The sequence below is a fragment of the Zosterops lateralis genome (assembly GCF_965231275.1).
Source record: "Zosterops lateralis genome assembly, chromosome: 8".
NCBI lineage: Eukaryota > Metazoa > Chordata > Aves > Passeriformes > Zosteropidae > Zosterops > Zosterops lateralis.
The window spans coordinates 4,612,356-4,636,886 of NC_139768.1; the positions used below are offsets into that span (position 1 = coordinate 4,612,356).

The 24,531-nt window shown below is 39.6% G+C and overlaps 1 protein-coding gene across 7 annotated transcripts in view; it reads right to left on the minus strand.

Moving 5' to 3' along the window:
* Positions 1-24,531, minus strand: part of ZMIZ1 (zinc finger MIZ-type containing 1) — a 285,149-nt gene that overhangs the window by 83,706 nt on the left and 176,912 nt on the right. Inside the window, exon 1 of one of the 7 annotated variants that reach the window (XM_083865866.1) lies at positions 7,002-7,447. The exons of the other annotated variants lie outside the window; for them this stretch is intronic. The gene's annotated coding sequence lies outside the window, so the exon portion shown is untranslated. Of the gene's footprint in view, positions 1-7,001; positions 7,448-24,531 lie in introns of those variants that run through there. 7 annotated transcript variants of the gene reach the window in all.

Below are 24,531 nucleotides of genomic sequence, written 5' to 3' on the forward strand. Positions count from 1 at the left end.
CAAGCCAAAATAAATGGAATGGGCTGGCTACAGGTGCAGGTAAACGCCTCAGAAATAGACATCAATAAATCATTTAGCTCTCTGCAACATTTTAGATTACAGCCATTTAACAAGGACATTTTTGCCTTTGCAACATGATTCATGAGTGCTTCAAGTGAGTCATTTAAAGTCAGCACTTAAGACGAGACTTTCAACTTTCATTTTTTGATCTCCTATAACCTACTCTCAACCTAGCAAATATTATGAACTGTATCTTCTGTTCTGCTTATCACAAAATTTTAAAAAATCCAAGATTATGGGGTATTGCACACTAATGATCAACTTGCCAAAGTCCCAAATTCTCTCTGTGAGAGAATTAATCTGCCTGATATCTTTTGTAGATACAGAGACAAAGAGGAAGTTTGCTGAATGTCAGGCAAGCCAGGCAGCCAACATCCTAGTTTTACTAGATGTGTCTAGTAGGATGGAAAGAGGGGGTCATCACATAATTAAAGTGTTCCTTACAAGTAAAAATCACTTGGTCCTCATAAATTTCCATCTCAAGTACTTCTTCAGCCTGGGAATAACTGTTCTGTCTGCTCAAAGACCATCTGTGGGGCTGTGTTTCTATCAAAATGATACAAGGTGTCACAAACAGTACCAGACAGAAGCTTAACTGCGTGTTCTAAAGGTCAGTCTTGTACTAAAACCAGAAACACAAAATACACAAGGACCATCCATGCTTGTATTTTGCAAATTTCTTAAAAGTGTATTTATAAGTTGTGAAGTCATTAAGAAAAAAAAAAATTTAAAATCTTCCATTACTAATGGACTAAGACCATATATAAACCTACATGAACATTTGTTTTTAACCTGATTCTACTGCAGATTTGGTCTGATGAAGGGTACTTCTTGACAGACACAAATTACTTCAAGGACCTCCCAGGTAAATCAGCCAATTAAAGAATTACAGTATTTCCACCCCAAGAAATAGCTAGAAAACATATATAACCATTTGGAAAGTGGGCTGAAACATGACAATTAAACACTACATGTCTATGTGCAGGATGACTGGTTTTTAAATTTCTTCCAGACTAACCTCTCAATTGCCCTGTTGCCAGAAAAACAGGAATGCAAAGGTGTATAGGAACATGAAGAACTGCTGGTCATTCCCAAAAATACGGTATTTTATTTCACCTAGCATAGGAGGAGTTTTTACACACCTACAATTTCCCATGACAGCCAGGCACATTGCCAAACACCCATTTTAAACCAGAGCCAACAGAACCCCAGCTCAGCATCATAGTCCACTAAGGTGAACTATGAAACTCACTGAAAAAACACAACCAGCGTGACACAATTATGCACAGTATCTGTCTGAGCAGGAAATCTGGAGTTAAAACTACTGACAGCAGCAAAATGAGAACGCTGAGAAGTATCCGTGGCAGACCCCGTTAACAAAACCAGAGAGACCTACAAGCTGCTCAAGGCAGTCAAATAACAGCCTGTGATCAATAGAAGCAAATACTGCTGGCAGATCAAGCAGGATGAAGACTACATAAGCCACTGCAATCTGTATGAATAAGTAAATCATGACAGGCTCCTGTGAAAGCCATGCTGTTAGGCTGATGCTTGAAAACCTTGACTTTCTGAAACAGTTGTATAGTGTCAGTAGATAAGATAGTAAAAGTACCATTAACACCCTTGAGTCTGGCCAGGTGTATGGATAAGTAGCACTAAGTGGCACAACACCCCCATCCCAGTATTTTTTCTTTTCCTACCACATACTAATGCAGAAATAAAGTTGTTAATAAAAGTTAAATATATTAAACCACAAAAGCAAACACCAGGTCAGTAAAACTGGTTAGCATAACTGAGAGCTGAAAGGAGTCCTGGGACAAAATCCCATTAGTTCTCCCTGTTACCTTCTTAGGTTGGCCACAAAAAGGTGGTCAAGAATAAGTAAAGGAGTGCTTTTTATGGGAATCCCAGTTCTTCCCATCTGCCCTAGTTCTGCTCCTACTGAAGCTCTACTCACTTTATTTGTAACTAAGTTAGGTCAGAAGGATTTTGAAAATCCAGTGCAGACAGTTTTAATGATAAGATCATGAAAGAATGAACCTCTCCAGGTACTATAACACTATATCCAAATAGCTTTCTAACAAGCTTGTATTAACCAACAATTGTGGGATTTTGTCTGCTTCTAGGATGTCAACAGAGTCCAGCTTTACCTACCTCCTGAAACTTCATTTAATAGATGCAAGGGGCACTGAGGAAGTATAGAAACCACAAACTACTAACAACAAAATTCAGTTTGAGGATTAGAAGTTTATAAACAAACATTAAGGATTACCCATCAAAATATTGAGAGCTGTACTTCAGTTATGATAAACAAGAATTAGGAGCTTAACTGGCTGTCAGAACATTTTATTGGTACTAACAAGACAACTGAGAACAAAATTAATTTTTTTTTTTTTTTTTTTTTAATGAAATAGGTAAAACTGTCCTTGGTTGCACTGGATTACTGTCAATAGAATGATCCCAAATAAGCTAAGACTCAGGATTAGTAACACACTCCAGAGAATATTTAAGAATGATCCAGGTCAAGAATTGAAGAAATGTATAGTATTTATTAGAGGTGGGCTGAGTGGCAGCCTTCCACACTGCAGAAGTAATTACTGTCCCAATGTCACTCATTTTTCTTTATAACTACACTTTGTCTTGATTTTAAGGGCAAAATTCTTCAAGCAACTTCCAATTAAAAATAGAAACAAAAAAACTGTCTGTGTTCTTTCTGGGTTTCTCTTGTTTCCTTACTGAATTGTCAGCAAAAGCCAGACTGGCTGGCTGCTTTCCCCCTGATGATGAATGGATGTGCACTCTTCCCCGTGCCTTGGAAGCTATTACTGCTCTGCTTTACTGTGCATTGCTGTACCTCTCACAATTAGTGAAACAGCCATTTCATTTGAAGGCCAGCTCATCACTTTACAGGCTGGTTTAAAAGGCTTTGTCCAGTAACTTCAAACTGTTTTTAGTTACTTTTAAAACAACTGTTTTATATACCAAAATACTGTTTTGCTTCAGCATTTTAGAAGAAGGTATACCCTGCAGAATTTTGATTCCTATCCTGCTGTTAGAACAGCCAAATGATATGAACTTAATATATTCTTTCAACTGTGTCAATTTTTAGTTATTTTTAATTAATTTTCTTTTTTCTTTGTTTTGGTTACTTCAAAGAAACAGCCAGTAACACCACACTACAGATGTCATGTCTACTGGCTTTCTTCACAGAACTTTCTGGTTTCTTCTGGAAAGGCAGTACAAGGAAAACAAACTCTAGGAAATTTAGTGGGCATTTGTTACATGATTTTTTTTTTTTTTTTTAAACCCTCTGGATATGTCTCTGCTGTATCCTGCAAGGTACAAGAAGCAGGGAACCATCTGCTCAGCCTGCACAGCTCTCCACATGCCCAGCAAGGCTTCTGAGACTTCAGTGGGATCACCCAGCTTTAGCCTGCAGAGCTCTGAACTACAATGCAGCAATGGCTGAGCAGGCTGGGAGGAAGCCACTTTTCCCCACCCTTATTATTTTTTTTTTTCCTTGAGCAAAAACCTTGCTGTCCAGCTGCTTACAAGCAGTTTCATGGCAGCCTGTTAGAAGCAACTTCTGTTTGTTCCACCCCAGAGAAAACAGAAGTTCCCTTGCCAGAGCAGCCTCAGAGGAAAGTATTTCCTGTGGCACTCTCTGTTCTCCCACTGAGAGGAAGCAAACCAAAGAGCATCTTCACTGAGATCTCTGGAACATCATTTTAACAATGTTTCACGCAGTAAGGTTTTGGGGTTATTTTTTTTCCTGCTGGTTAGCTCCTTCCCTGATTAGCACTTTTTAATGTTTTTTAATATAATTCACAGTTAATTTTTTTTTTTAAGAGAAAAAAAAAGTTACAGTTGTGCCATTCCACAGAGTGACAGTTTCCTAATGGCTTCACTCTAATGATTTTTGGTCACTGTTTATCAGCAATATCCCTTTTGCTGGTGGAATGGTCATGAGAAAGCAAGTCTTGCATTGTCACAGTCCCAGCGACAGCTGAGGATAACGTGGGAACTTCTGTGTCCTCAGCTTACCTCGTGACATAGAAAAACACTATTCTCTTGTCTTAGTTACACATCTTGTAATTGCAGGGGCTTGGGGCATTGGATTCAGAGACTCTCTTGAACTAATTGCTGTGCTAACTCTTATGGCAACAGCAAGCCTGTTTTGCCAGGCTATTCTCTCTCAACTATCTCACTGTAATTAATACAGCACCTGTTACTACAACAACAAATTGTTTATTCATTGAGCCTAAGTATCCTCTATTTTTCTCTCAGCGTTGGTTTGCATGCTCTGTTTCTTTGCTTTGTAACCAATAGCTGTCCCCTGTCCTCAAGCTCTCTTGGATGTTCCTGGAGCATTCATCCAACTTAAGGGTCCCAGGACTAAATGCTACTTTCAGCACAAATAATACCAAGAGGGTGCAAGTGTTTTTCACTGAAATAGAAACACAGCAACACTTCAGCCAGGATCACAGACATTGACACACACACCTTTGACATTTGTACCCATTCTACTCTGACCTACAGAAGATTAAAGGCTTATGGCCACGTTTCAAACCTCTCTTATGATCAGTATTGTCAATTGCTACATGAAACTGTACCTTGCTCATTCAGATGCCTTCTTTACTGGTGAAATTTCACTGCATTTGCAGATATATTTCCCCAGGGATTTTCTGATGGTTCCACCAGAAAGGGGTAAAGGTGGGGTGAGTGGGAATCAAATCAATGTTAAGTAGTGGTTTAAATCAAACTTTGACCATAAATTTGATACCAAGCCCTTGGTAACACTCTTCTGTTCATTTAAACTGCAGCATTACTGAGTTCCTCTGATATACATAAACCCAAACTTTTGTTCACATGTTGTATTGCACTTTAGCTACCATCTCCATTTAAATGCTTAGCAAAAAAGAGGAACAAAATTCTGCTAAGCAGATTGGTGACAGCATGGAAAGACATGCTTCTGCTCAACTCAGAGGAGCTTCCACTTTTATGCATGATTAGATGCTGATAATTACTTTATTACCAATATAACTGTAATAAACTTCTAACTTGAACAAAAAATACAGGCAACATTAGGCAACATAAAGCAATTTTAGCTAGATCTTAGTTTTTTGTATTTCCATTTCCAAGCAGGATTTCAGTCATGCTAATTGCTTTTCTGAGGTCACCCCAGCCTAATGACCTGGTTAGTTTAACCTGAGACATGACTTCTTGAAAGAAACTGTCTCCACAATAACTTCTCATTCCAACATCTACAGATTTGCAGAATGAACATTATCTTCTATAGTATTATGAGCCAAGGTAAGTTGTCAAAAATGTGGGTTCAATTTAACCAGTTCATCCCATGAGATGTTCACAGAAAGTGTTTATTTCATCAAAAGATGACAGGTAAGTAAGGGATTTTCAACCAGATCTTATAACGGACTCGCCTGAACTCAAGACAAACTGTTCATAAGACTGAAGTCACAACTTGTTTTGACAGTGGCTTTAGTGGACCCAGAATCACTGATGGTACTTTATGCAAAATCTATTTTACCTTACACAGCAATTTTTCCAATTCAAAGAGCTGTTATCTACAAGAGCAACCTCTCTTGCCCCAACAGATCCTGCTGTCAATGTCTGAATTGCAAGCACTGAAGCTGCACAGATCCTTTGCATTTTGTTTTTGGTGTACATTGATATATGCTATTTTATTCAGTTTTTAGATGTTACTTGCATTAAGCCAACTAACTAAACTGAACAAATAAAACCAACTTCCCGAATTCCAGCCTGGCATCACTAGTTTGAAACTTTCTCAAAACTCCTTAAATCATACACAAATTAAATAATCTTTTGAGTTTTTATACAGGAAAAAAAAATAAACAAGACACTCGTTACTACTAAACATAAGGGGCAAAAAAAACCTTGCCAACTGGAATACCCGAGGCTGCCATTGATGCTAACACTACTTTTGAGATCTACGAAACAAGATGCCACAGATGTTGAGTTCTGCACGGCGAGGTCTTTACAGAGACAGCAGAAATGAAATGGTGGCAGCAGCATTGTCACCGCCGTTTGCAGAACGGCTTGTCACGTTCTGACAGTGCCAAAGTTGCAGGGAAAGGCCAGTGATAAATAAATCGGTGCCGCCTTTGGGTTCAGCGGCTGCAGCTGCAGCCAGAGGGAAAGGGGCGGTGGGAGCCATCGCTGCCATCGCTCCCACAATGCACCCGCTCCGCACAGACACACGGACACACGGACAGACACACGGACACGGCACACACACGGCCCCCGCCCCGCCGGAACCAACTCACCCCCGAGTTACATCCCAGTCACCAGCCCGGGCTGCCTCCGCCGCCCCTCCCTCCTCTCTGCCTCCGCCGCCGCTGCTGCTGCAGAGAGGCCACATATGTCTGCAAACACTTCTAGGCAGAAAGCAGCCAGTGCAGAACAAAGACAGCCGGGGTTGCCTTCATCTCAGCACAAGGCAGCCAGTAGCTATTTTCAAGCTTGTTCGCTCTCCCCCTCTGAGGGCACCCTGCTCTGTTTCTCCCTCTCTCTCTCTCTCTCTTCTCTCTCTCCTCTTTGCCTGTCCAGCTACTGCACAACACACATCAATTATTCATTGCTTGTCTCCCGGTTTCCAGGCAAAACCAATCACAGATGGAGTCTTGCTAATGGGCTCATGCCGTACTTGCCAACAGGCTATTTGTGCTCAAGCTACAACCCTCCAGAGACAATAAAGAGAATCAGGTTAAGCTTTAAAACTTCACACGTACGCCAGCAGACCTAAAACGGCGACAGACATGTAAGCATCCCTATGACATTGCTTTAGGAGTACATCTTTGGCATACAGCATGGCAGAAGGCGGCTGTAAATCTTCCGAAAAGGGTTTTAAAGAAAAAAAAAATCAAAACGCTCAGGGAAAAAAAAAAAAAAAAAAATCTCACCTCGGCTGCATGTTACTGATATTGATGGTTTCTCTTTTCTGTCTCTAGTGATCCATGTCTCGCTTTCCCATTACACAGAGAGGAATGTCCTTCTCTCATTCTGGTGCGCACACACACACACACACACACACACACAGAGCAGCCACAGCCACTTTGCCAGAAGGAAGAGAGAGAGAAAGAGAGGAGGAAAAAAAAAAAAAAAAAAACCACCCAGGCAGCTCACATTTCAAACTTGCAAGGAGGGGTGGTGCTTAAAACGCTAGGACAAAGCCTCTGCCTCTGGCACCCGGCCAAAACACTAAAATAAACCCCCTCCATCAATTAATTGGAAGCAACACTTGTTCCAGCCCGCCTAACAAACCATTAAGGGCAGCGGGGCTGAAAAGTCTTGAGATTTGGGAAATCTTATCCCCTCGCTTCCCCCCTACCCCTGTTTGCTGAATGCTTTTGACGAAATCCATCAAACTAGTCATGCTAATTAACGTCCAGGGCAGGCTCGGCGGCCGAGCAGAGCCCGGGGCTGGAGTTTCCTTCTGCACCGGACCGGACCGGGCACAGGTACCGGGGGCCGGGCACAGGTACCGGGGGCCGGGCACAGGTACCGGGTTCTGCAGGGCTGGTGGTGGAGGTGGCTGGAGCTGCGGCGCCCACTGTGGACCCCAGGATGCTCCCAGCGCTCCCGCCAAGGGAAACTGAGGCAGGCGGGGGATGCGGGCTGACACCAGAACCGCACCTGCGGGTTCCTTGAGATGTGTTTGCCAGTTCAGGTCTTCACCTTTGGGGGCCGCACGCTGCTCCAAAGACATCACCCGTCCCCACGCCACTGCTGGTTGAGGATGCTCAGGAAAGGGTTTTGGATGTGTCCAGCTGTGCCTGCGGTGGTCGGGGGAAAACAAACCCAAAAAACAACGCAACAAACAGTCAGCCCCCCAGGAAGCTAATGTGACAGTTCTACAGTTCTCTGCTGGTTCTCAAAGGGAAAACTGGCAGTTTGAGTTGTGGCCGGGCGAGCACCAGTGTTTTCCTGCCGCCCTCCTGGGTGCAGAGCCACTTCCTTCCCCGCACGACCTGCACAAAGGCACCTCCACCTCTTAAAGGCGCACCCGGCCCTCTGGCAGGTTCCAGCCAGGAACAAACAAAATACAAGCAATAAAAACAGGAGGACTTGAAAAAAAAAATAAATACTGTCTCCTCCAGTAAAATTCCTCCTGAAAAAAAAAATGGCCCCAGCTTCCCTTGCCATGCTTACAGCCACTAAACTGTGCTTCCCAAACACCTTTAGCAGAGAGTTGGCAACATGACAGGTAGGAGCAGCAAACTATCATAGATATCAAAGAGCAGCTCTTCTCTGAAAAATGATTCCACCAAAAAAAAGAAAAAAAAAGAAAAAAGTCAGATTTCATGTTCTTTTTCGTCCCCCCCCCCCTTGGGAATCCACTACAAACAGGTAGGAGTTATGAGTGCTCTCACTTAACTTCTGCTCCTGATGTAGGATCTCAAGGTCAGCCTGTCAGACAGGGGTTACTGCTTGTTCTCCACAGCCATCAGGCCAAGCAGAACTGCAAACCAAACCCTCCACACTTCATGCAATCTCAGAGCTGCACAAGGAACACTTGACAGCAGCACGGCTGCTACAGGTGGTCCAGGACTCATTGCTGGGCCAGCATCCACAGCACAGAGTCTGTACAGCCTGGGCAAGCCTCCAGTGAGCTCTTCAGAGATAAAGGTGGACCCCACGGGGCTGCTGGAACAAACTCTTACACAAAATGAAGTTTCCATTGCAGTTGGTCAAACTTCAGATTCGGTCACATGGAAGAAAAGTACAGAACCTTGCACTTTTTTTTTTTTTTTTCATTGCCTTTCAGAGCAGAGAGATGCTTTCAGGAGGTGTAAATTATACAGCCAGACTGGCAGAAGAGATATAGGAAGCACAAGTTTTAGGGGATTGTCAAAGCAATGGGAAGTATGTCAATAATCCCAAACAAGGACCAAATTGCCCTGGCTAATGTAAGTGCACTGAGTTCAGACTTGGTGGATGTGACTGAAATTGATAATTGCTCTAATGCTACATGAATTCTTGATAGAATAAACATTTCTGTGCTTGTTTCAGGTTTTACTGAATTTACAGAGTTTTCACATAATTCATAAGCTATCATGGTATTTTTTCTATTTTGAAAAAAACACTCAAAACAGCAACAAGAATGTATCAGGTGGTCATGAGGTCCCAGATACTGAGATTGGCTCCTTCCTCATAAAAGCCTCAATAAAGTTATTTTCTTAATTGAGGGCAAAAAGTGATTTTTTTTTGTTTTGTTTTTGTTTTTGTTTTGTTTTGTTTTTTTTCTGTATAGAAAACACATTGCCCAGTATCCTATATTTTTTTTTCTACCTACCATCATAAGTAGTATTTCTCTGCAATTAAATTGCTCCTTCTAGTGTAACAGAGTAAGTTTCTCTTTTAAAGCTGCCTGTCTTTTGAGAGGAAGTGGTTTAGTGTAGACAAATCACTTATCTAAAAATTATGTACTTACTTCTCCTTTGACAAATCTTCAGCAGGTTTCTAATCCCACCCTGCCACTTGAAATATCACTTTCTGTGATGACATTTGAGTCACAGTTGTCAGAAGCATCAGGCTCTGTAGTCAAATGGATTAAATCACACTTCATAGCATGCAGTATTTTGAAGAAGGAGTGGTTTATCATTTGTAGAAATTAATCACAACAGTTTTTTCTCCGGGGCAAATTCCCAATCATTTTTAAAGATTACTATGTTTAAGCCCCTCTGACAGCAGTATGTCGAATTACATCACCAGGAAGGTTATCTCAGGCAATGGTAACTATTAACACAACTCACTGAAGACACGTACTAGTGGGAGAAGCAGGTCTGTACTGGGAAGCACCTTTTCCATGCAGGAGTGGGAGAGCAGGCTCCTTGGCTGTGCTTTGTGTGGCTCTGTTGAGGCCTCAGGAATCCCAGTGTCTGGGGGAGTTGTTCCTGCTGCTGGTTGTTGTCCCAGCTCAGCCCCCCAGGGGAGGGGAGACAGGGACAGGGGTCAGAACATCTTTGAGTTCTATACAGGGGGAAAGAGGAGACACTCACTTGGACCACCTCTAGCTGATTAAGGAGAAGAGTTGGAAGATTTTCAGAGAAGTCCTATTTATCTCAAAGCAGGAGGCAACGTTTGTCTGTTTAGCATATGCTGTCAATGTGAAACAACATTACCAACAAACTTTCTAGATCTCAGTCCTGTCAGTCACTGCTTGGCACAGAAGCAAATCACGTTCTTATGGTACTTACTGCTCACTGCTGTCCATGCCAAGACACCTCTCTGAAGGAATGTATTTTTAAGAAATCAGAAGCCTGTCCTTAAATTGAGATGGTGCAATAGACATCCCCATGGAACACCAATTTTTTATGGTGAACAGGATAATGATGGGAACACATTAACATGTTTTCAGGTGCCTTTGACTGCTCAACATAAACAGCACAATGCTTATCTTCAACTGCTTCAAGTGAGGCAGCCTTTGGGTATAATTCTCACTTCTCTCCTGCCTTGCCCCTCTTTGGTGATATTGCAAGAAATTAATCAAATAGATCAACACCTGTAATAAAGATGAAGACCACCAACAGCAAAAAAAGGAGAGGCTGCAGAGGGGTGGAGAACAAATCACCCATTTGGATACTTCAGTATGAAGCAGACTCTAGGAGGAGGGACAGCATCATGTTCTACTATAATATTGTGAGAGGTATGCTGAGAAAAGAGCAGAGAAAGAAAGCATAAATGGGTAAGGAAAATCTCTTCAAGTAGCTGTAATAGCAGTTATTGCCCACTGAGTCATAATATAATCTTTTAGCAATGCAAATTTTCTATGACCAAAGATTTAAAGGTTTATCTCGGGGACCAATCTTTATTCATGCGAGTTTTGCTGCACTGCTGAACACAGCAGGGTAGTTCCTTACAATATTTGTCTAGAGCAGGTTATTTGCCCAAGAATTAGTTCCCTGGATATGTATATATTTTACTGTTGATTCAAAGGATTCAAAAATCTCTTCAGAAGGCTTACAATTATGTAGTTGAAATACACAGAATACATGGATCAGTGGCCTTGTCGATTTTTCCTAATGTTTCACAGTAGGTTGAATCAGTTGAAGCTGTTATAAATCTAATGGCTGCATCCCAGTAAAAAACCAACCATGTACTTTAAAAAACAAAAATTAAAATCCTTTAACTCTGCATCAAGTGTCTTTCATGCATAACCCATTTTTACATAATCAAATAAACTCCTTTTAAAAAGAGGCGTGAAAAGAAAACCCAGTATTTAAAAGCAAAATAAAGGAAGATCTTTTCACATGGTTTAGTTCTATCCTGTTTAAGTAAGAGATTAGCACATTGCAAAGAATTCTATGACTAAGGTACATACTCCCTTTGGTCCCTTTCTGCATTAGGATTTATAAAACAAAGGTAAGGAAGTTATAAAATGTAGTAACACAGCATTTGCTTTTTTTTTTCCTGCTGCCCATGACCACTGTTTGCATGTAGCCCTTGGTAACTAAATGTTTTGATGAACCCTCTGACCTGAACCTGGAAACATCAAATGCTGTTTTGGATGCACACAGCAATTGGACCAAAACACTCAAAATCTTCTGAAAGACACTTATGTCCTATTTAACTTTCAAGACCATGGAAATGCTCCTATTCTTGTTACCCCATTATAAAACAATACTCCTTCAAGCCTCTGCAAAGACTCAGGATAGACCTTTAGGCACTCCAAAGAACACCTCTGTCAATTGACAAAATATTTGGAAAAGGAAATCTACCTTCAGTCCATCTAATAATGTTGCAACTTACTAATCTCTATTTCCTCTGTTCTTTCTTTTGATTTAATGTCTTTACCATGTGCAGAGAAACAAGATGATCTATGAAATTACAATGCAAAAAAAACCCCAAAACACTCAGAAATACACAGTGAGGCCATTCATTATGTTTGTATCTTTGCTTCTCTTCACAGCTGTACTTTTACACAGAACTGCAAAACAAAAGTGACCAAAACATGCAGAAACAAAGAACAAAAGTACATTAAGAAAAACCCCCATCTATAATGTAGTGTGGGAGTCAGAAGAGAGGCTTTACAGACCTCAGGTATCACTGTACTGATGGCACCAGCTCAGAGCTGTCCCCAGCTCTATTTCATCCACAGCAGAGCCACTGCAGCTGCCCCCTCACAACCTGACTTGCTCCTCAGGCAGTTTTAAAGACAAATGCAACATACCCCACCTGTGATATTCTGCCCTTATTTTAATGTATCTATTTTGCTAAAAATGCTAATGTATGTTTTAAAATCTGCTTTTCATGACATGGGAGCTTCATTGCTTTTCTAACTTTTGGATGCTTCTAGTGGAATTCCTTGGTAAACTGGAGCATGGCACAAATGGCTTTCAGTGCTTCTTTTGGTACCTGGGCTAGAGCTCATGACATCTCTAGAAAATTGGAAAGAAATCAAAATTAACTGAAGCTATTTCCATTCAAAAACTGTTTTTTTACCATGATCAAGTGGATTTCTAAAACATCCATATTTTTCACTAAGTTTTGATAAAATATTTCTATACCACATCTTGGAAACTGCTTCATTGTCCTCACGTAGTTTAGACATTTTTAGCCTTCTACCACTTTGGGGGAATATCTGATGAACCGTTCTTTAGATTTCAAACAAATCTTTCAGTATTCATATGTTCTGCAAAGTACTAAAAACTTTGTTATAACAAAGCAAGTCTTTCAAATACAATGAGGACTACTATCTCTCTAAGAAAGTTTTAGTATGCACTTCATAAAACTTTTGTGCTTCTTTTCAAGCTGGTTAAGAATTTATTCTCCCTAAAAATATTCTGTTTTACTGAGCATATAGCAGAAGCCCCACCTCTGGCAAGCTGTGGGTTAATTAGAGCTAAGCTTTCTCTCTCCCTGATTAATTGTTCAAGGGGATAAGGAGGCAGCTCTGAAGACAGCAACTTAATCAGGTCTCACTGAAAGAAGATAGAAAACTATTAGAACAGCAGCTTGTGAGGCAATGTAGAACTAATGGGATGCAAAAGAGTAAATGAAACTGAAGCTTGGAAATGAGAAGCCCTGCTAGGGCTCCTGAACACTCCTTGGCATTGTAAATCCAGTCTGAACTGCTTTGACTCTTCACAATTATTTTCCAGAAATATGAATTGTATGAATATTCCTCATTAAGATCTCAAACGAATAAGTCCTCCATGAATAGTCGATCCCAGTGACTATTTTCTTTTATCTTTTCCTTCTAAGCTTTCATATCCAGTTAACACTCCACATCCCAGCCCCATCACAGCAGTGTGAGGAGATGCTGCCCTGGTTTTCTGGCTCAGTTGGAGTTGTCTTCCCCTCTGCATGGAGACTCCTCTTGGTCCCATTTCACCTAGCTGCCTCTACTCCAAAAATAGGTTTGAGAGGAAATCTAGGCTATTTTCTTATATCCTTTTTATTTCTACTTTTTAAAACCAATCCACTAATATATGGAAGGTATCAGTTGTGAGAAGGGATATGTGATACAAACATTCTGAGTGGGACAAAAATGCAGGATGTAAAGGATGTAAAGAGAAGATATGTCCTTCATTACTCTCACTATTTACATTCTATACATAGTCAAGTTCATGACAGAACTTTTTCTCTGTGGTATGAGTGAACTGTGAGAGTATTAAAATGAGAAAGTTGAGATGCAGTGGTTTTTTGTTGTTGTCTTTTTTTTTTAATTTTTTTTTAATTTTTTTTTTTATTTAAAAAACTATGAAAACAACACTGAATGTCACTTTCTTCAACTCAATTGTGGAGTGTAGAAAACTATCGAAAGTGCATTCAGATGTTTCATGGTGCCATATCAAACATATGAGGGGTTATATAATCATCAAATAGATAAAAGCCCAAAGCTACAAATTAAAAGAAAAGTTACAAATTGGTGGCTATGCATCACTGTCTTGGAAAGCTTCCATTCTGGAATACAAAGACATTCATCATTCAGAGGCCAGCTCATGCTTCTAGCTTTGTATTTAAACAACCCCATGTACCATCATCATACACTTTTTATATCAATCTGCCAGAAAGCCATACAGAGTTATTTTTAGAGGACTGTGAGATAAAGTACAGTTTAGCTTGCTAAGTAGCCTAATAAGGCAAAATGCTCTTGGTGAAGACCAAATGCAGTCACTGTGGCTCTTTCCCTCGTACTCTAATCAATTTCTAAGAGTGTCCCTTAATTTTTCCCACTTACTGAGGATGACTGTATTGGCAACAGGACAGAACTAGAGGGGGAGAGGCATTCTTTAGCATTTTCTTGGTTTTGATAATCACACGTAGAGTGATTGAAGAAAAAATGGAATGGTCTGAAAAGAAAGTGGCTTTGCTCAGAGTTAAAGAAATCTCTTAGCCGACAATAATTTTAAGAGAAGCAACAGCTTAACATCAGTTTTTGCTTTCAGAAACTGGCAAACTCAGCTCTCAGTCAACTTCAAGGCCTCAAAGCTTCAAAGTGGATCTAAAGGACTCTCAGAGAGTATTGGTCTGATTAGCAAGAATACTGAAACTAAAGAAGTTCCCAAATCCACTAGATTACTTATGAGCTGAGAAAAAATACTCATTTTGACACGTTAATGCTAGGAGAAGTGTGATGGTTAATGCTAGAGGGGGGTGATTCTGTAACAATTTATGAGACCAGGATGAAACCCAGCAATTAACACAGGTTTCTATCTTTAGTAATTATTCATATACCTGTTCAGCTGATTATAAGTCATAGCTCCAGGCTGTCTGCCTGCTCTGCTAGGACACAGACAGCAACCTTTGCTAAATTGACTCCACTGGCTACGCTCATGCTGCAGGAGCTGTTTTCAAGGACAGATGTACAATGTTATATGGGTAAAGAGAGGAGCAAATTAAAGATGGGTGTTCTGTCAGGAAAAGAACTGAAGAACTTGTGTCAGCATTTCTCCACATTAATAGGATCTTAGATTTTTAACCCTTCGCTACCTATTACTTAGATTTGAGAAGAACTTTCCTTATTACATAGAGAGCATAATATTACATCTTCTCAAATAAAATAATGAAAACACAATAGTTAGGAACAAAATAGAAGGGCATGCAAGATAAATAACCATATACCTACATATAGATATAGAGGGATTCCATTAAGGGCATTCAATCCTACTTAAACTGTGATTCATTTTAAAGCATCAGAGCTTATGGGTTAAATAGGCTGAGTACAGTAGAACCTGAAGTTACCAAAACATATAATTCTCACACAAAAGTATCACTCACAGATCACCAATATTTACCTGGCACATTCCTACCAAATAGCTACACTCACATTTTTTTATTTTTCTTTTTACCATCTTTTGTATATTTCTCTTTAAAGCAGTTTATGTATTTCTTTAAAGGAGGTGGAAAGTCTTCTAGGCCTGAGAAATATTTAGCAGCACAACCAGAGAAGAAAGCTCTGCTGCCAGCTCCTACCAAGCACAGACACAGCTCACACTGGCAAGAGGCTGTGCCTTATATTGCCCTGGCAAGAGGCTGTGCCTTATATTGCCCTTATTGGGCTCTCTCTGAAATTAAATTTACAATTGAGGGTTTCTCTGATATCACTAAAAGAAAGCTTCTCTCATGCATATAAACATATCCTATTTTACTGGAGGATTTCTAGCATAGATCCAGCCTACTTTGAGTCTAAGAGCAAGTCTACACCTTGGAATGTTCACACTTCAAGATCTTCTAATAACTGCATCCATCTGTTAAATAATTTACATTCTGATAGAATACGAAGCAATAGTATAGCAACAAAAATATACATTTCCATAATCTGGAAAATATCCAACAGTATTTAACCCTGTTTCTTATTTCTCTCCTGCAATATCACATGGAGAGTTCCACAAAAGTTGTGCTTTTACCATGTACAGGCACCAGAACAGAATCTTGTCCCAAGAGACACTTTGAAATACCCTGATCAAGTCTAGAATCCTTCCCCTGCAAATGACAGGAACTATCCTCTTTTTAATTCATATGCATCAGTTGAGTCTCTCTGTCTACTGTTACCTTGGTGGGCCGACTGTCCACAGTCAAAAGACTTGGTGTTAAGGATTAAATATTTCACAGCAGAAGCTTTAAAATGGGAAGTTTGATGGTGAGCTGTTTTTAATGAAGCCTTCAAAGTAAAATCAGAAAAATTGTGCATGTTTCCTTAGGCCATAAATGTGGTTTTGCTTTTTGTTTTATATTTAAATCCACTGTTAAGTAAACACTACAGTTGAACATATTCTTTGGAAGCTTAACCAGACAACTGTATTTTAATCACTTAATTTATTTTAATTACTTAAAGTACTTCAAGAACACACACTCAAGTATCTCCTCTACCAGAAACTGAAGTGAAAGTTCAGGTGCAGTGAGACCAGCTTAAATGAGAGCACACAACCTGGAGAAGATGAGGAAATGAAATTTTGGGTACTTCAACTTCAGAAAGCATAATTTGTTCTGATTTTCTAAAAGTGTTAAATCTTCTGCTGCGGCAAGTTAAGTGTCTTTAACAGATTTTCAGTTCAGCACATCCAAGAACTGAGAAACCGTAGGTCATTACCACAGCTTTTAACTTTAGGCCAAACAGTCAATGTCAATTCTCCACACTATTAACTGACTACTGCACCTTTATAATCAACATTTCAAATTAAAAAATGATGGCAGATTATTAAAGTGAGGCTTAACACACTTAAGTCTTTTTCTGCAGGACACTTATCTGGGCCAGGAGGACCTGCTGTTGGAAGAATGCTGTGTTGGCTTTAAAACTTAAATTTATGTTAAAATTTTTTCTTAAAGGAGATGCAGTATATTTTCATACCTACAAAGAAAAGTTAGTAGAGTGAAAGCAAATTGTTTTTACCGAAGTTAAGAGAAATAAAGTTATCAAAGTTGCATTTCTTTTTACTTTAGGCAAGGCAATATTAGACATATTTACAAAAATCAACATCAATAGAAAAAAAATATTTTTGCTTTTGCTTAAAGATGATTTCTGTGATGAGGTATTAGAAATGACAAACCTTCACGAGGCAGGGACTTTCCAGAAGGAAACACGAAACTTCTGCAGTGCCTCAGATCTCATCAAAACATTTCTATTTTCTCCTGTATAGGATGTCCTCTCCAAATTGCTTTTCTCTTGCTTTGAATCATCTTTACCTCTCTGAAGACATTCTTCTGGGTGAAAAGCCCCACGATTTTAATATTTAAAGCCCTGACAAAGTTAGGGTCTATATTCTATATTCTAGTACCATCTGCACTCTTATCTGCTGTATTTTTCTGGGATTTAATGGGAGCTCTTATCTTTACAGAAGGAGCCAAGTTTAGTGACCCGACTTGCCTCAGTTCCATCAGATCATAGTCATGGGGGTCTGCCACAAACTCCTGTATCAGAGAGGGGGAAGTCAGTTTTACAAAGCCAGAGCAAAGAAATAAATGAGTAACTTTCAATACCACTCCTCAACAGCTTCCTCATTTAGTAGAGAGAAATGACTATTTCAGCAAGCTGAGAAGATTTAAATGCTTCCTAACTCTCTTGGAAATCTTGTCATGCTCCTGGGACTATGGCGGAGAAAGAGGCAAAGATAAAATCAGTTTGTCTTTTTATTTTATTTTTTTTACACTGGTGCAAAGGGGCAGATGGGAGAGAGATAACCCTCAATATGTCACTTCTGTGCTCCTACTACTCCCATTTCAGATACATGCCACTGACTGCAAACCATCTCCTGCTACACTATAAGCAAACTATTTCAAGTCTACAGAACAATTTTATTTTTCCACATGATGAAAACAGACTTTTTCATGGGTTCTCTACGAAAGCAACAAGGATTCACTTCATCTTTGTAAGCAATTCCTCTATAGAAAATACTTTAGGAAGCAGTGGACATGGGTGTAGGTGGTTACTATTGCTTCAGTTTTTTTTATTGGCTTGCAGGCAATGTCAGGTATGGTAACACTTCTCACCCAGTGCCTGCCTACTGACCTGTGCTCTCCCCTGTGGCCTCTAGATGAAAAATATATACACAGACACACACATTCTTGGTTTGTTCTTTTCTGTTGCAACTTCATTCATGTCACTGAATGCTTTTTCCAAAATAAAGTAACAGAGCAATCAGGAAAAAAAAACAACCCACTCTTATTTATCTTTATGTATCTTTAAATTTGGAGTTATTCAAAAGCAAAAGCAGCAGACTCATGCATGTAGCTTCTATACTCTGAGAATAAACATGCAAATTCTGTCAATTTATGATGAGAAATAAAGAAAACCAAATCATTGATCAAATCCACATTTTGCTTTAAGTATTTGCAGTGCTACAGGGATAAATGAACTAAACTGAAGATGTATGGGTCCAATGTAAGGAATTTTCTTATGACTAATTACTGGAGTTATATTACTGCCCAGACACAAGGAGGATTAAAATATCATCATAACAGCAATGATCACTACTGTTTGTTAACTTTTAGCTTTAGAAGTACAACTAAATTCTTGATACTTTGACAGTGCCTTATACAACATCACAAATAATCCATGGGCACAAAGAAAATGGGCCTGAATCCCTACAAAATGCCACAAGAAGGCAAGTAACCACCTTAAACCTACTAAAATGTGTAGCACAATTTACATGATTCTGATAAAATATTTATATTGCTTTCAGACAAAGTATTGACTGAGATATCTTATTTCATCAAAAACATGAAAACATCCTCTAAATAATTACATCAGTTTAAAGAGCTGATATTTAAGCAGCAATGCTCTTTCAGGGTACTCATCCTGCAGACAGTGGAATGTAAAGGTTAAAAAAAACAATCTGAGGGAAATCAACTCTTCTTTAGTGTGCACAACCTTCCTGAAGATGACTGTGTCAATCAGCTGCAATTCAAGCTAGTAATAAGCTCAAACAGGGAGTAGAAATCTGAAGGAAAATCCATACATTCTTTTAACTACCAGAGCAGCAAGTGGTGCCCTTGGGAGGAGCAACCACGACAGGAGGAGCAGCCACCTCTGTTATTCCCTCCTGGGAGGCAGCAGCAAGGAGGAACAGCTTTCAAGACTGAGGTGTGCTTTGGGGAGGCAGTCACAGTGGGGATTCTTCCAAATTAGACCAAATTCTCCCAAGCAACCTGGCACACTTTTCTTTCTGCATTTAAAAATGAAAAAAAAAAAAAAGACAGAGACATAGAAAAGGCAGCATTTTTGCCCAGCATCTTATGAAATAAAAGCAGCACCCAAAGCCAAAGACAATTGCTTTTATTTACAAGGACAGTAAACAGAGAGATGAAAAAGGAAAGAAGTCACTGTGTCGCCACTTGAGCCCTGCTTGGGAGGAATTCAACACATTAATGTAATCAATTATACAGTGCTTAACAGCAAATCCACTGCTGGCCTGCTATCCTCACTTCAGGGAATAACCAGAGACTAGAACTGCTGGTAAATCCCACAGGCAGAGGGTGAGGAGGTCACTGTGCTCTGGGGGACACTGAGTCAGGTACTGATACAGAGCACTCAGTCCCCTGGGGCAAGACTGGATCCCTCCTGTCACTGACTGCATTGCCCTGAACAGTCTCATAAAAACAGGATCCTTAACCTGAGATGCTTGGTTAAATTTGGACTCAAATTTAACTGCCCTCACATAGGACCTCATGGTGGCAAACTGTAATTAGTCTAAAAGCTCTTGTAACTCAGTTAACACTGTCCATTTCCACAGGAGGTTCCTCACTTTTAAGAACACAATCTCAAATCCAGGAGGAAGCTTCATGACCATAAACTCTGTAAATTCTTTTGTCTTCTCTCTCAAAAAAGGCACCAGCAGAAGAACAATGGTGTGATAAAGGCAGTGGGGAGACTAAAGACAGCAGTTCCTGGTTCTCTAACAGGGTTAGCTCAGTTCTCACCTCTTCTTTTCTAACCCTTGCCTTCCCTTACTCTCTTTTCTGTCTATCTCAGTAAAAGTCATTAACCTTCAAAATGTGTGCAGGGTTTCTTAGCACAAATGGCACTGATCTCATATGGGACCTATGAGAGCACCAGTGAGTAACATCAACACTACAACCAACCAACCAGTGCTGCATCAGGGCACCAGAAAAACCACAGATTACATCCTTTGAACATTCTGCCCTTTCTTCTTTGGTGACTGCAGCAGATGATGTCACCTCCTTAGGACAGACAGTACATTGACTAAGCTGGTAGTCAGTATAACAAATGTTTAGCTCACTAATAAACAGATCAAGGCAAGAACTAAGTTCTTCAATAACTTGATTAAGAAAGTAACATTACACATTTAAGAAGGCTTTGAGTGATATACTTCTTTTAAAAAGGCATATCATTACAGTCAAGGATGACTTATAACAACTGAGTTTCAAGCTCTGTTCACTTGGCTAAGTGGCCTTTTGCTCTTTTGCTCTGGTTTGGGCTGTGATAAGGCCTGGGTTATCTCGTTACCATCAGGAGCTGCTCAGCATCACACACACGATGAGCACACTGATCACAGCTCAGCTCTCACGCCTACATGGCCAAATCCAGCAGCTTGAACTCAGAGAATTTCATGCTTAGAGGATTCTGCTTTGACAACTTTTTGAAAACGTTTCACTTCACATTTGCCATTTAATGCTTAGTCAGTAGGCTGCATCCCTGAAACATCATCCCAAATTTGGAATTTGGGTTGCTTCTCACTTACTGCTTTACCCAACTGCCCCACTGTCCAAAAAAAAAATCCTTAAAAACTTCACAGCATTGACACAGCAAAGCACATCATTCCTTCACCACCTGCTTGCATGTCTGCAGACTAAGATGTAACAAAAGGAGCAACAACCTGTAGAATGATACTGTCTAACAGCATAGTACCTCAAAAACATGCACACACAAACTCGTGTATGTATTTTAAGTTCATTTTCCATGTAAGTTTTATTTGAGCTGTAAAGTGATGAATTTCCATCAGCAAAGTCTTTTTTTTTTTTGCCACTGCTTCCTTTTTATTGTTTTTTCCCCCATGGCACAAACCTATTATTTTTCTCTGACATCTTCAGAAATTAATTTCTTTTAATCTTTTCTTGCCTTTACCTAATGCCATCAATATTCAATATTCTACCTGTGAAAACCAATTTTTAAAAAAATCTATTATTTTCTCCATTCCTCTCCCAGTTACAGTACTGTTATTACTGTTATTACTATTTATTTACAGTCACTTTTTATTTTGCATACATCTACCCTGTGGCCAGTCCAGGAAAAGACTACTAGACATTGATAAAAGAATGAGACTGTCTACATTAATCCTTATATGGTACAACAGTCATACCGCACCAAGTGTTAAAAATAAAATAAAATAAGATAAAATGAAGGTTTTTATAATATCAAAATAGAGGGGGGGGTTTTTAATACTCCCTTTAATTAAATAGTAAAGTCACCACATTTGCTCACATTACTATATTGATCTAAAAAGACCCTAAGTGGACAGCAAATAACCCTTAGATGGTAGAGCAAGTGACAACCTTGAACAAGACACATCTAAAATACTTGCACAGAAGATGCAGGGCATTTTTTTAATGTGTACTTAAAACCAGCACCACTCTCCCCCATGGAGTTCAGTCAGCAAAGCAATTTCTCACTGTCTGGGCATTAAAAGCTGAGGCAAGACAAAATGTTTCCATCATATCTACTAACAAGGACTCTTGGTGTGTACATTGGCCTTTCAGACATATGTGGTCTTACACTTTGTCACTTTACAGCAGACGTTTAATTGGGAGGAAGTGATTTTAAACATCTGTAGCCAAGATCTGAGAAGGTGGATGAAGACCACACAGAGCCTTCAGGAAATTAGAAGTCTATGCAATTATGTCACTTCCTAGTATGAGTATTTAGGAGAATTTTAAAAAATAAACAAAATCAGAAGTTTCAATAGAGAACCTTTAAAAACCTTCCTCTCCTCTCACTTGCCTTCCTGTGCCTTAGAAAATAATTGGTAAATGAGGAAATATCACGTCCATTAAATAAGGTTTGACCAACAAGAGATACTGCATTCCTTCAAGGAAAAAATACAGGGAAAACCCCACCAATTTACTATCAAGCCTTTAAACCCTTAAGAAAACAAAAGCCAAACAGAGTAAATATTTAAAATGTAAAACATTACGCAGTTCTAGTGGGTCTCAGGTCTACCTGCAACAACTCAGGTTTAGCGACTACACCTGCAGCATATACAACAGCAGAAATCTTCCACAGAGGAGAGCCAGGGGACAGACTCCCCAGAGTCCAAGTCTCCAACTTGGAACAGCATTGCTGGTGAGAGCCCCAGACCTGAGCAACTGGCTGCCTCCTGAGTTCTAGTTATGTCTTTCAAAAGCCAGGTTCTTTACTTCACAGAAGAGCCCAGATAAAAAAGAACATCCAGCTAAGGTTTTTCTGCCTAAGGGAGGTGATACACTGGGAAAAAAAAATGATCAACAGATCAGTTCCCATCACTGTGAGTGGAGGTGGCCATGAAATTCAGTTTCAGCAAGTGTTCAGCAAGACTTTCGTTTTTCAAAATTGCTTTGCTTAAACGCAGCATCATCTACAGAAATCAGACAGTTACTACAGCTCTCAAATTCTAATTTAAAAATGCAAACCTTAACAAAATTAAAAACATGTTTACATAAAAATAGAAATTCAGCCTGGTTTTGCTACCTCTCCTTTCTAGAAGTCATTTACTATTGTACTGTACACAGCTTGGGATTTTGCACTAACAAATACGTAAAAATAAATGTTACTTTGCTAGAAAGATTACAGATTGAAAACTTTAAATTTAATTAGGGATCAAGTCAACAAAATGGTAATGGTTCAGCTCATGCACAGCTTATAAAACACAAGGAAAATTGCAAGGTTTCACAAAAACTATATGGACAGTCAGTATTTCTCTAAATTGACAAAATCAGTCTCTAAAAATCTTCCTTAAGCAGATACCAGACCTGAGAGCAGAGAACTGCTCCATAAGAATCGCTCTAAGTAGCATTAGTAAACCAGTGGTGTCTAGGAATATCAAAAGACCTTTCATAATTTTCAGCCCATAAAACTGCTGGAGTAGTTCCATGGCAGAAGTGAAAGACTTGGAAGAGGCCAGGATGGTGTGTTGTGCCATCACACATTCACTCATATAGCTGACATGCTTTGGCTTGACAGTAAAAAAATCTTTCTTTGATTTAAGCTACAGACTATGGCTTTATGGGGAAAAAAAAAATAAAAAGGCAGCTCTAAAGAGGAAGATGCTGTTTCACAACATGAATTGGGGAGGACATAACTCTGCTGTTTGGAAGTGCCCTGGTCTTAAGCCTTCAGTGAAAGGTATCTCAGGGAATGCACACTTGACACTGACAGCTTTATGAGGGGTTTCTAAATCACAAGATTGTCTCAAAATTTCTGTACACAAATCAGCATATTCAAATCACCAAACTCACACACCCTGAGAACCAAAACCAAACACCATTTTGAAGTAGCCTTTGCAGTGTCTTCATTCCAGTAGAACTGGAACATGCTTTTCCCCTCCATGGAATGAACCCTAACACAAGTAGCAAAATTTCCAAGAAGGAAATATTGGTAAAAGCACCATGAAAAACTTCCATTTTTGTCCTGCATGAAAATATATTACATCAGCTTTTAGTATGTATTTTTATTATTTAAAAAATTAAATTAATTAGTTGCTATTAATTAGCAGCCAAAGACAGAGAAATAAGCATGCTCTCTCGTCTCAGATGAGTTATGATGGTACCCTCAAAGCTGACTCAGGAATTAATGTAGTTGTTTCAAGAAACAAAATAGCAAAAGATTCAGTCTTTGGCAGCTTTTAAACCATCTGTTCCACACTATTTTAATCACTTCTGCTCAGTACAGAGATTACGGGTTTCGGTTCATTTGTGATGGAAAAACAAAGAATGCTGCATTTTTTCAGCATGTGGGGGGAAATCCAGAATTCCTCCCAACCACCTTGAAACTGGGGTGTATGAAGAAAGTAAAAGGCTCACTGGGTTGCACACTTGAGCATGATAAAACCACTCTGCCCCTCCATGTGGGATTCCTCCTGTGCTTCAAAGCAAATACAAATTGGAATGTGCCACACTGACCTGAAAAAAGGGGGATGTGGGGAAGGAGCTTCTATTAGCCACTTTATTATGGCAAAACAATTAGTATCATTCTTTCCAATGAAGAACCCAAAAGTTCCCATTGCTATTTGTTGTGGGAAACTGCTTATTAATGTGAAGAATGTGTTTCCTCAGCCCAGAAGTTACGGATGTACAATGACCTCCTTGTAACACTGGAAGTTCAGTGGGGTACAAGCAGTAGGTGGGTTAGAAGGGATGAGCCTATCTTCTCTCAAACACTGTGATCTCTTGACCCCTCTCCCCATGCCTGAAAGAAGAGCAGTTTTCCAAGATGACAAGGAAACACAAAAGTCTGGTCCCACAGTTCACTTGAACAGATCTTCAGCTGGAAGTATC